The following is a 12,595-nucleotide window of genomic DNA, read 5'->3' on the forward strand; positions in this document are numbered from 1 at the left end:
TATTATAAAACTATAAAATTTGGTAAAAAATTGCTATTTTAGCAACAAGATAATATACTAAATTTTATGTGTATAAGTCGTTGAGCTTTTGAATTGTCGATTTGCGTGTAGTATGCACAAATACATAATTACAGACAGTCAAATCTTTTGTTATATTAGGTTCAAATTTTGATAAAGATTTAAAATTTAGATAGTAAAATGATGTACCAAAATTCATTTATCAAAACTGTTGCGTTTTGACTTGCGCAGAGAGTTAATCATTTGGCGGATGGATTTGGCTCAAAATTTGAAGGGATCTACACTCAAGATCTTAAAACTGTTTTATAAATTTTAAACATCTAGCTCTTTAAGTTTTGTATTTTAATTTCTCTTATAGTTGGGCAGATAGGCAGACGTTCTAAGAATAACTTTCATTCAAAATTCGAGAGTATATAGAGATACACAAACATAATTCCAAAAATGTGATTTTCAGTTTCAGGTAGGTCTGAAACATTGAGATTCATCAAAATCTCAAGGTCGAATTTTTTGACGATTAAATTATTTTCTTTGTGTGTACGAGAAAGTAAAGATGAAAATTTTGAAATTTTTATGTAATGTTTTAAGAAAATCGATGTGTCTCAAAACATACCCTTTGGGATTGTTTCCTAACTGTTTAATTGCGTGCATTTTTTTCCTTAATAATTTTTTAATTTCGCTGACAAAATTTTTCGGATTGAAATGGAATCTAGAGAGTAAATATTCGAGAAACTTCACTATGTAAAGAAAAGGAGTTGATATCATAAATTTATTAAGAGCAATTTTCTTCCTGCTTTTTTATTTTATTGAAACAGTGGGTTCAAAAGGTAAAACTTTATAAAATTTTTTATTAATAATAAAAGAGGGTGTGTGCAATGGCTTTCTACAGAAGAAATAGTTTGATCTAGAACAATTAAATTTGGCAACTATACTTTAGAAGATCAAAATGTGCATATTGGAACAAATTTTTTAAAACTTATTTAGAATTTTAATTGATTAAAAATTGAGCAATATTTTGGCGTTTTCCAAAATATTATTGCTCAAAAACGATTTTTATATTAGTTATTAAAGTCAATTTTTTTCTTTTTAATGATGTCAATTCAGTACCTTAGATATTTTCCCTAAATCTTGGCAACTTTTTAAAAAAATATTTTTAGGCAAAATTTATGACTATAAAACTCAAACCATTTTCATTATTTCTCCAAATATTTACACACGCGATCTTTTTCCATTATTGAAATTTAAAGAGGTAAGTTTCTGAACAGTTTAAATCGGAAAGAGAAATTACATTACTGTAAAAGGCAGCATGCAATTAGAAATAGATTACCTAGATTGAATGGCAATATGATATAAGATTTCAATGGCAATATGATGGCATCGGACTTTGTATTTCATTATCAGTGTTGTTCATGTAAACAGCGAACAAATCAAGAGTTAAGCTATTAAAATAAATAGTTTGATCTAGAACTAAGAGAATATGATAATAAATATTACTTCGTTGAGGATATACCGAATTATCCATAACAGATTTGAAAAAAAAAAAAAAAAAAATGAACACCGATAATATTCCGATCGAAACAGCTGATCTCGAAAGATGGTAGAAAAAAGTAAAAGCTATAATCACAAATTTCTTATAAATAATTTCTTAATTTTGAGAGCGTATCTAATTTTTGCTGATAGAAATGAGATCGCGTGTATAATAAAAATTCTGCCCCCAAAAGAGGAAAAAATCAATAACACAAACCTCTTAATTATATTTTCTATTGTTAAGATGGAATTTTGCTGAAGAAAATAAGATTGTGGTGCAAAGATTATAAAATTTGCAATTAAAAGCGAAAGAGTTGATATCATAAACCTTTTAAGAGTCATTTTCTAACGTTAAAATTATGGCGAATTAAGGAAATGAGATTTCAAGTACAAACATTTATAAAATCTCTACTAATAATAAAGATGTATACATGTGTCTGTGAGTGCTGACACTCTACATGCCTACAACTACTAAATTTAGCACATATATTTTCTGGAAGGTAGGAATGTGCATCTTAGAACATTAATTTGAAATTTTAATTGATTAAAAAGTTAACTGAATTTTGGCATTTTTTTTTCTACGAAAACTTCTGAAAATATTATTGCACAAAAATAAATTTTACATCATTTCATTTTTTTTAAGAATATATGAAACGTCTACTTTATGATACCAATTTAATAGTCATGCATGTTTTTCCTATAATTCCGTAATTTTTTAAATATATTTTTTGAGTAATTTTTTTTAGCAGATAGCATTGCTTACCTGAAATTCAAAAAGCCTTTCATTGTTTCACAAAACATTATATCATGTGATTTTCTTCCATTATTGATAGCTAAAGAAAAATGCTTCTGTTTAATGTTTATGTAGTTTACAAGACGTATAAAAAAATAGGTAAAAAAATCACAGAATTTGGAAGACAAATGAACCGCATATCTATGTTTTTAATCGCGCTACGATGCCATAGAATGGGTCGCCATTAGAAAGGTTCCTGTGCATAATAAAAAGAATGTAAATAAAACAAATAAAATAACACAGCTTTAATGCCCGACAATTTGATGTTATTATGAAGTTATATCTAAACGATTTGACAAAAATTAAATACTATCAGTATTCCCGATGTACTAGTTAGACTCCAAAAAAGACTAGTCTACAAAAAAAAAAAAAAAAAAAAAAAAGAGAAAGATATAGAAGTTTATCGATATTAGAAGTATCGTGAAAGTAATTTCCGAATTTTGGAATCGTTGGGAAAAATTGCTGATGAAAACGAGGATGCTGTCATAAAATGTTATGAAGCGCTGCTATGAAAGGAACATTTAATATCTCAAGCACCTTAAAGGCAAGTTCGAATGTATCCAATCCATTCTCCAATTTCCTCCACTGCCTACTCGGCCCTTTGGTTGAAAAGACAAGAAAAAGAAGCTAGTCAAGTGCGACTTTTGGCAAGCGAAGGTGCGCGTCGATGAGTTATGAGGTGCCGGTCTGACGTCAGCGCGCCGTTGGCAGCAGCTTCCGCTCATTAGCAGCGGAAAAAAGTTGCGGCATCGTTTTCTTAATCGCCCCATCTCATCTATTACACGAATTCCGACGTCGCACCGCGTTTATCGGGCATTTGTTCAGCCCAAGTCTCCGTAATGGGCGACACTCCTATTCATTCGGCCCTAATGAAAGCAAACGGTTTTTTAAAAACAACGAGCAGTCGAAAGGAGTATTTTCGTTGGGATGCCTAGATTTACAGTTGCGCTCAAATACATTTCATTCGCCATTTTGGAGGGCGTAAAAAACCTCCTAGAGGTGTTTACTCATCTCAGAATTACGATCTTTCAAACTTTAGAGCATCTTTAACTTTCTCAATAACTGAAATTTCTGCCTTGCAAAGTTTTCGTGACCTTAAGAATTAGATAATAAAAAAATATTAATAACAAGAATTATTTAGGGAAAGTTTTTAAAAAAATCATTCATATTAGTTGTTACATATTTTTATGAAATGATAATTTTTAAGATGTAATAAAAGGCACTGCAAATATTTCACTACCTCGTAGATTCTCTTCTGACAATAGCCATGGCTTATAATTTAGAAAAAAACCCTTTTCAAACCTTCCTCATTTTTGTTAATGTGAGATAGTTTTTCAAAGTTCTAATTTTCAGGCCTAATTTTCCAGAATTTAGAATTTTCAACCAGGAAAACATTCTTAAATGTTTAAAATACAACTTACTTCAATTTAAAACTGTTTTGTGCCATCTAACATAAGCTCATAAATGCACGAATCCTCAGAGAAAAAGCTATTGTGTCAAAACAGAATAGTAATCCAAAAGCATATAATAAACGAAAAATTCTTTGGTATAATTTTATGAAATATCTTATCCATGGTGATTTTCTTGATTATTCAAGATACTTTTCTTTTAATGCAAAAATAAATAAATAAATTTTTAATTTTTATTGAAAAGGAACAAACTTAAAATAAACTAAATTATGCACTTTTTAAGGGGTGGAGATGTATGAAAATTGATGTGAATGTTAGAACAAAACAAAGCGAAATTCCAATAATTCTTCTTTGAATGCAAAAAATTAATTAATAAAACTTGCAATAAAAGAAAAATGTATTGAATTATATCAGTGATGGAAAAGTAATAATAAACCAAATTTATTATTTTTATTATGGATATAAATTAACAGAGAGAATATCCACTTATGATCAGCATTTCTTCAACCAGACATTCATTAATTGCGTTTTTATTGAATTACATCACTTATTTAATTTTAGTTCAGTGGGATTTTAAGGATTTCTTTTGTATGAATGTTTTTAAATCTCAATTTCACAACACTTTTTAAAGATTTTTGAAGGTTTTAGAAAGAAAAACAATCTCCATAAGCAGATTTATTTGATAGTTAAATTACTTTTTAGATAAAGAACTGTGACTCTCCATCAAGGGATTTTTATCGTTATATTATTTTTCAATCATAAGAATAGGAGTTAATTAGGTAGTATTCTAATCGATAATGAATAATATAATCCTATCAGGTTATTAATATTAATGACATCAAGTTAATTAATTTTAGTAGTTTTATTAAACTATCTTTTAGCTTTTATTAAGTACCGGAAAGAGTGAAGTGATATAGTTCATGAAGCACACGTAATGAAATAATAATAAAAAATACCTACCTGCTTCTATCAATCAAATAGATTACTTAATAACATCTATTATATTAATTATTCAATTATTTTATTCAGAAAATAGAATCCAGCATTAACAATACTATAATATTTATGAGTTGTCAAAGTGGAGATGCTAATTTGTTAAAGATTCTGCAAAAATTATGTTTAGAACTTCTTTTGATAAAATATGAAACCTCACAAATGCCGTCTTAAGCGAGAAATAAGGAAAATACATGGAGTATCGATTTTAACGATTATTTTTGAGATTTCATGATTGCTTAAATTTTGTTAGATTGTCCTGAATAACTCTCTGAAATACGATTTTTATTTACTGAATAAATAAATAAATAACCTTTATATCTTGATTAACCCTATATATATACAAACATAAATTTAAAGTACATTGTTAAATGGTAAATCAAGAGATAATTGTCTAGAAAAGTTAAAGGGTTAATTTAAGAATACTCATTTATTATTGTGACTGAAAAGAAATAGGAAAAAAAAAATAAGGTGTATCTCAAACATATTGTTCTCAAACACACACACACACACACACACACACACACACACACACACACACACACACACACACACACACACACACACACACACACACACACACACACACACACACGCACGCACACACACACACACACATGTTTGTAATACATGGTGATCTTTGAAAGCCTTTCAAGGAGTTTACGTGTTTTACTTAGTACATATGTTTTTTAACAAACATGTTGATTATTATAGCAAATCAAACTGATATTTTGACAGCTTCATTAACGAAATTCAGTTATTTCAGATGCTTATTTTTATTTTAAATTTTCCGATTAAGTTTCGATATCTCAAAGAATGATTGGACAAATAGCATAAATATTAATACTTGCTTTGACACAGTGCTGTAAAAAGGGATCTAGAATTTTTGAAAAAAAAATGTGTTAATGTTTTATAATTTTATTTTGAAGCCTTTTTCCATTTTTATGAATATATTAACTTTAAGTTATAATTTTTATAGAATGAAGCTGAGTGAATTTGATTTTGAATTTCCATCCCGGCCTCTGCCTTAAGAGCATTTAAAATGAATTTTAAAATTCAAATGTTTATGTTTTATTGTTTCCTCAGATTTAGATGTTATATTTAGAACTTTTACTTCAGGAAAATATTGAAGTTTTTTAACTTAATTCCGCGAAAAATTGATGGTAAAAATTATATTACTTTTCTATTTCTAAAGATAATTGACCGTAAACATTTTTGTTAACATTTTCCTTGTTTGATTTCATTGTTAGACTTTTAAATACCCGATAATAATTTCTAAATAAAAAGCGATAATGATTTCTAAAATAATTAGTAATATTAATACAGAATATATTAAAGGGTTGTTTCAAAGAGAAAAAACCCAATTTTCAGGTAAAGACTACTTTAAAAGTATTAGACAATATTCTTTTTACTTAACTCATAGATTTAAAATGTCGGAATTTTATTGAATTAGTTAAAAAATACTTATTTTTTTACTTTTATTCCTTCTGTCAAAGAAAACAAACTCGAAATTACATGATGTGTTCAATAATAAAAGAAATTAATTAATAATCTTACTTTAATTTTTTTCATTACTTTTTGACTGTAAAATGCACTAACTCACATATGAAAAACTGCTTTGTGTAATATATCAATTTAACTTTTCACCAGTCATTCAGAATATAATATTACTTGAAATGATATTTTGCATGATTGCTTAAATGATAATAAATACTCTGTTAAAACGAGCCTATTAATAATTATGTTGCTTTTTTAATAACTATCTTATGTAAAATCTGTTATTATTCCTCATACAATAATATTCAAGTGATTTTATCGGTATTTATAATAATTAATCTTGTAAGTAAAAAAATGTATGAATTTATAAGATTTTAAAAAATTAATAGTTAATATCGATACGACTTAAAATCCTTAAATCGATGACTTTCACCTCATAATACCATAAATATTAATTTTATAGGAATTTTTTCAGACGAAATTCATAGGAATTTCTTTCTTTAAAAATCATTGTCATTCTTTCTTGTGCATATACGAATACGCGAATGATTAAAAAAAGGCTTATTTTTTTTAAATAAAGATTTTTAAATATAATTTTTTTAAAGATTTATGATTTTGGAATGCTGATTCTATGGCATACTTATTTAGAAAAATCGGCAATTTCACATAAAATTAAATTAATTATTTCTATTTGAAATTTAAAATAAATTAAAATCGAGGTCTCTCATTCCTTATCAGTTTCAAGATTTTGAATTCAATATAATCACACAATAAATTATAAAATAATCTGAATTAATCAGAAATCCTGCCTTTTTTCCCTCTTTCATTTCTTCAGGAAATATAATCTTATTTTATTTAAATATTTCTAGCAATATTTTGATATTTCAGAATCAATTTATCAATTAAATATTTTGCCTTTGAAAATTCAAATATCTGGTTACCGATGAAATATAATGTTTCGCAGAGTTTTGAAACCATCCCGGATACATTAGACCAAGCGTGGTTATGTATTTTAAGCTTTCAAATAGAATTCTGGACTGAATTTTCGTGGTCTAGGTGAAGAAAAATATCTGGAAATAATTCAATGTGCTGGCTACAAGACAATGTTTGATTTTAATCAGGCTTATCAGAGAGAAAACGACTAAACTCCATCTACAACCGTTTTCCGAAATGCAGAAGAGTTACTGTATAAAAACTGAAAAAAAAAAAAGATTATTAAGTATTTAGCTTTTAAAATAAACTTAAAAGAAAAAAAAGTGGTATCTATATTATTATTTGCAAATAAAAACATGTTTATCTGATTTCGTTAGTTTTATTCAATTATCACGATGCTGTTTCAAATTTGGGACTTCTATTGAAACAGCTAATTGTAAAGATAATTATGTTATTAGAAAATTGTCTCTATGAAAGAATAAGCAACAATTCTCAAAAAGTAAACATGCCAAACATGTATCTGTTGTATTTACTTTAACAGATATTACAAATTTGAAGTAACTTGCTTTTAATTTTAAGAAAAAAAAACCCTTTGATTTATACGTGTTATTTCTAAATAATTACATCGATTCTTAATTAAAAAAGAGGAGGTTCGAACTTCTTGTCTGTATTATCATTGCATGATAAAATTTTAGGTATAATTTTCCTGCCTTGTCTCCATCGGGCATGTTTTCATTAACAATTGACTTTTGCTCTTAACGATTTTCACATTATGTGATTTATGGAAAGGATTTCAGTCTTAAAAATAATATCATGTTAAAAAAAATTAAGTAATGTATTGAAATATGGCGATGAAGAGATTAAAGTATTATCTAATAATAAAATAAAAAAAAAAATTCTCAAAATTGTTTTTACTTAGTCGCACGAAATCTATTAAAATATTCATAACGGTTATTCACACTTTGGTTGTTATGTTGCTCACTTTTAGTAAAAACAAAGTATACTTAAAAATTACATTTAAAATAAATTTATATTTAAAATAAAGTAAAATTGCACGTAAATAAAATCTGTATTTTTGAAAAGTGAATGTTTTAAATTTTAAAGTCACATAAAAATAGTTTTGTGTGCGATAATATTAATCTAAGCTATTGAAGAAAATGTTTAAAATCCGATTAATTTTTAGTTAAGTAGAAAATCTTGAAAAAAACTTTTGGAAAACCCTTTCTTCTTGAGCACCTAATACCCAAGAAGTAACTGCATGCCAAATGTGGTAACTCTAGGTTCAATGGTTTGACTAGTTGAGTATTATCACCAACTTTTGTGTGACGAGTAACGCAGTTGAAAGATAATAGGCTAACATAATAACAATGAAATTTAAAAAATTCCAAAGTTGCTTCTTTAATATATTGCCATGATAAAATAAGAATATTGCCCGTTTTGACATTTAATATTAGTCTTAAAAGTACGATTTACATTCTACTAAACTCATAAAATATATATGGGTCATAAACTCCTCTTTGAGAATTCATTCTCGTACAAGTAATGTCAAATGCAATTTTGAAAATATTCTAATTAAAAATATAGACAGAAAGCCTATAATTCTCGTATTGAACTACAGTAGTTTTCTTAAACACATGTTTGCGTTGCATTAAAAAAGTCCTGTCCAAACTCTATATGGAATTCAAACAAATAAATAAAAATCTATTCATATTTTTCATCTGTAATTTAGTGATTTTTTTATAGTCTCAAAAATTGTATATTACGTAAAAAGAATATAATTTAAAAGCCTCATTTTACTTATAAAAACTTTGATTGCAATTTACTGTTATTGCAAGCAACTTAAAATTTTTTTGTTGTTCTAAAAACGCATGCCAAAAAGTATTTTTTAACGTATGAAAGAACAGGACAAATATTTAACAAAATATACCTTAGCTATGACATCCATATAGCCATTATTACATTCCACATTTAATAGTTTTTACATTTTCAGTTCATTTCACTTTTTTACTCTTCAATACTCTTTTTTTTAATTTCAAAATAAAATTTGGTTTTGGTTTGGAAAATTCGTAAATAAAACAGAAAAAAAAGAATGTTTCAAAAAATTTCTATTATGATTTAAAAACTCTTCTCTTTATTCTAAAATCTGTTCCAAATTTAAATTTTAAAATTCTAAAAGAAAAATCTTCTATTCCAAATTTTTTTTAAAATTCATTATTATTATAAAAAATAAATTAGGTATCAAATTTGATGCAGCATGCAGTGAAAGGTAAAGATTCTATTATTTAACAAAACCTTTGACAATATAAATGCATTCAATCATTTTAAAAAGACCCAGAATGAAATATAAAAATTGATTTCCTCTTTGATGTCATGTTAATATATTTATATAAAGTTTACAATAAATAAATTACGTCAGTATTTATATGAAACAACATTTGCAAAAATTTAATTTTAAATCTATTAGTTTTTTTCTAAAATCTATGTATTAAATTAATTTGGGTATTTCTATTATTTATATATTTAATGCTATAATGCTGGGGAACTAAGGAACCAGTTCTAACAATCCCAAACACTTCTTGAATTCGGCAATTTTCGTCTTATATGAAAGTTTGTTATCTAAAATTGTCAACAATGGTCGACTGTCTCTCATCACCACCAATTTTCGAGAGAAATCTCAGATGCACAACTTCATTGCAGATTTTCTAAGGGAAAGAGTTCTCCGAATATGAATGTTGTATGGATTTCGCAAATTTTTATTTCATTTGAAGGCTATTGAAATTTGGATGCATCATCAAGAGTCTTTATTCGAGAAATATTACAAACAAAATATGGACATAGCTGCAGTCTCTCTACGTAGAGCGATTCCGTTAATTTCAATTATCGATTGATTTCATGGCACTTAGAATGCATAGTTAACCAATAATAGTGTCTCATGTTTATTGTACAAGTGTAACTTTGAATATAAATGAAGTATAGTGTTTTTATTGGACGTAATAAAGTATATTCCGTGAAAAGTAATCAACATCATTCCTATTGCTGCTGTTAATTTGGTGGATAAACATCTGGTCTCCGAAAGAGGCTAATTCATTTAATAAAACATACCTCTTTTTGAAATCTTTGAAATAAATATAATAGTCTGGTAACGTGGTTTTGAAAGCATCTTTTTCATAAATTTTGTGTCGGTTAATGTCCAAATGTGTTATCGGTAAATATTTTTAAATTAATTAATTTGAACTATTTAAAATTTTAAATTGAATTTTATATGTGAAGAACTAATTTAATATAAGTCTTGGTAGAACGAAAGAAGTGTTACTATTCGCCATGGTATCTATTTAGAGTTAAACGCTAAATACATACCACAACGAAAAATTATTTTTTTTCTTATCAAATTTAATTTTTATTTGTCCAAGAATTCGATGCTTCTTCTCTCCAAAATAAATTATTTAATATAAAACTATGATTTTGGTCATTGCTTTCCATATAGGATACAGCTGAGTAACTGAGTAAAGATATCTCGTCAAATAAAATGCCAAGAAATTATGCATTTAATGGTTGAATGTAATAACCTTGAGAGTCACAAAAACATCTTATGCTCCTCATGCATGTTCGTATATTTAAGAGCAAAATTGTTAGCAAATACGTTAGTCTGTTTTTTCAGTCCTGCATGTATATACTCTTAACGCAATTAAGTTAGTAACAATACGAATTTTTTGCACAATTTTGCTTAATGAAGAAGGTGAAAAAATAATTGTTATTAAAAGTACTAGATTTATTGCCTCGCAGTATAGTAGTGGTTGTAAACGGTATTTTTCTAAAAAAATCTCTACCTCTGAGAATCCTAGTATTCGTTTATTTCTTCAATAAAATGGTACATTCTAAAAAATGTAAGTTGTAATCGTTGTTGAGCAATATAATGCCTTGGATCCTGAAATATGAAAGAACAAGAAATTTCACTTTACTCACACCAAACCTTATAAAGTAAAGATTTTAGAAACATTTCCTAGTACAAACTTAATTATCTTGTTTTTGTTGCGAATGATTTTTTTATTTAATTATTCCGATGAAGAGTTACAAGTTGATGACGACTTTAACCAATGCGACTTCAAGCGATCGATGAAAGGCTTTTGATTCGTCGTTAATTGATTTCGATTCAATCAATTAACAGAAAAAATTTTCAGAAATCATATCGTGTCATTTTTGTCTGAAGGTCAGGGAGAATTCGTTCTTATCTTTGTGATTTTATTTCCAAACTGAATTTATGACAAAATATAACAGCAAATAACTTATCTTAAAATCTTATTCATTTTTAGAACTATGGATTCTAAAATACCTTAAAAAGTTTAAAATTAGCCTTATAATGTCCATAAAAATCTTTAGAGGGCCTTGATAATTCGCATTTCTTTAAATTCTGACAATCGTACTTTTTCTGTATTATTTCTTCTGCGCTTAAATGAAACAGTTTCAATAAGAATCCGAAGGTGACCGAGAAATGACAATTTATTATTTAAAAAAAATATTCCATTTAAATCTCAGCCAAAAAAATGTTTTCATCTTTATAACCAGATTGATGATTTTTTGAAAAAATTATTTTGATAGCATTATTATTTTTTTGCTTTCTTAATCAGTTTTAAAGAATCAAAATAAAATTGCTTTGTCTGATAAAGGAAGATTTTTAATACTTGTTAATTTTAAAAGAAAGCTGCACAATAAAAAATAGGAAAAAAAAAAAATGCTTGAAAATATGATGTTTAATTTTGAAGTAAAATATGACTATCTGAAATTGAAATCATTATATGTTTATTCTATTTATACATTATGTTATTTACCTGTTCCAAGCAGTAAACGATTTTTTATTTCTAGAGATTTCCGTGTTACAATGACGAGTTTTATTGTTATCATTATTCGAATGTCAATAATGGATGGTGAATTCTGAATATACGAGATCTGAGAATACGAATATCTTAGAATACGATTGATAATTTTATATAAAAACTATGTAAACTTTTATTTTATATAAAAACTATGGTAAAATATTCTTTAAACGCGTCATTTGTGAGTTTTAAAGAGCCAAATGATTTATAAATGATATGAATTCGAAGCCCTCTTTTGAGATAATTATAATTTAAAAGATTAATAAACTAATTTTAACGTCGTTAATATAATTGTATAAACATAAATTATTGGCTGAGATAAATATTCAGTTTTGCTTATAAATCTGAAAAGTTATTTTTCCTCCCTATCTAACTATATAATATTTAAGTTTATTTAAAAAAAATATTTCAAATGAAAGCAAATTTTGTTCTCTATGAAAATTTACAAGAAATTCTTGACAGAATACCGAAAGGTTAGATTTTACGCATCTTCCAAGGAATCTAGTTTCAAACCAGTAGTCTCGATACTGTACCACGAGATAACTGTAGTTTCATCA

This window comes from Argiope bruennichi, chromosome 4, assembly GCF_947563725.1.
Source record: "Argiope bruennichi chromosome 4, qqArgBrue1.1, whole genome shotgun sequence".
Taxonomy (NCBI): Eukaryota; Metazoa; Arthropoda; class Arachnida; order Araneae; family Araneidae; genus Argiope; species Argiope bruennichi.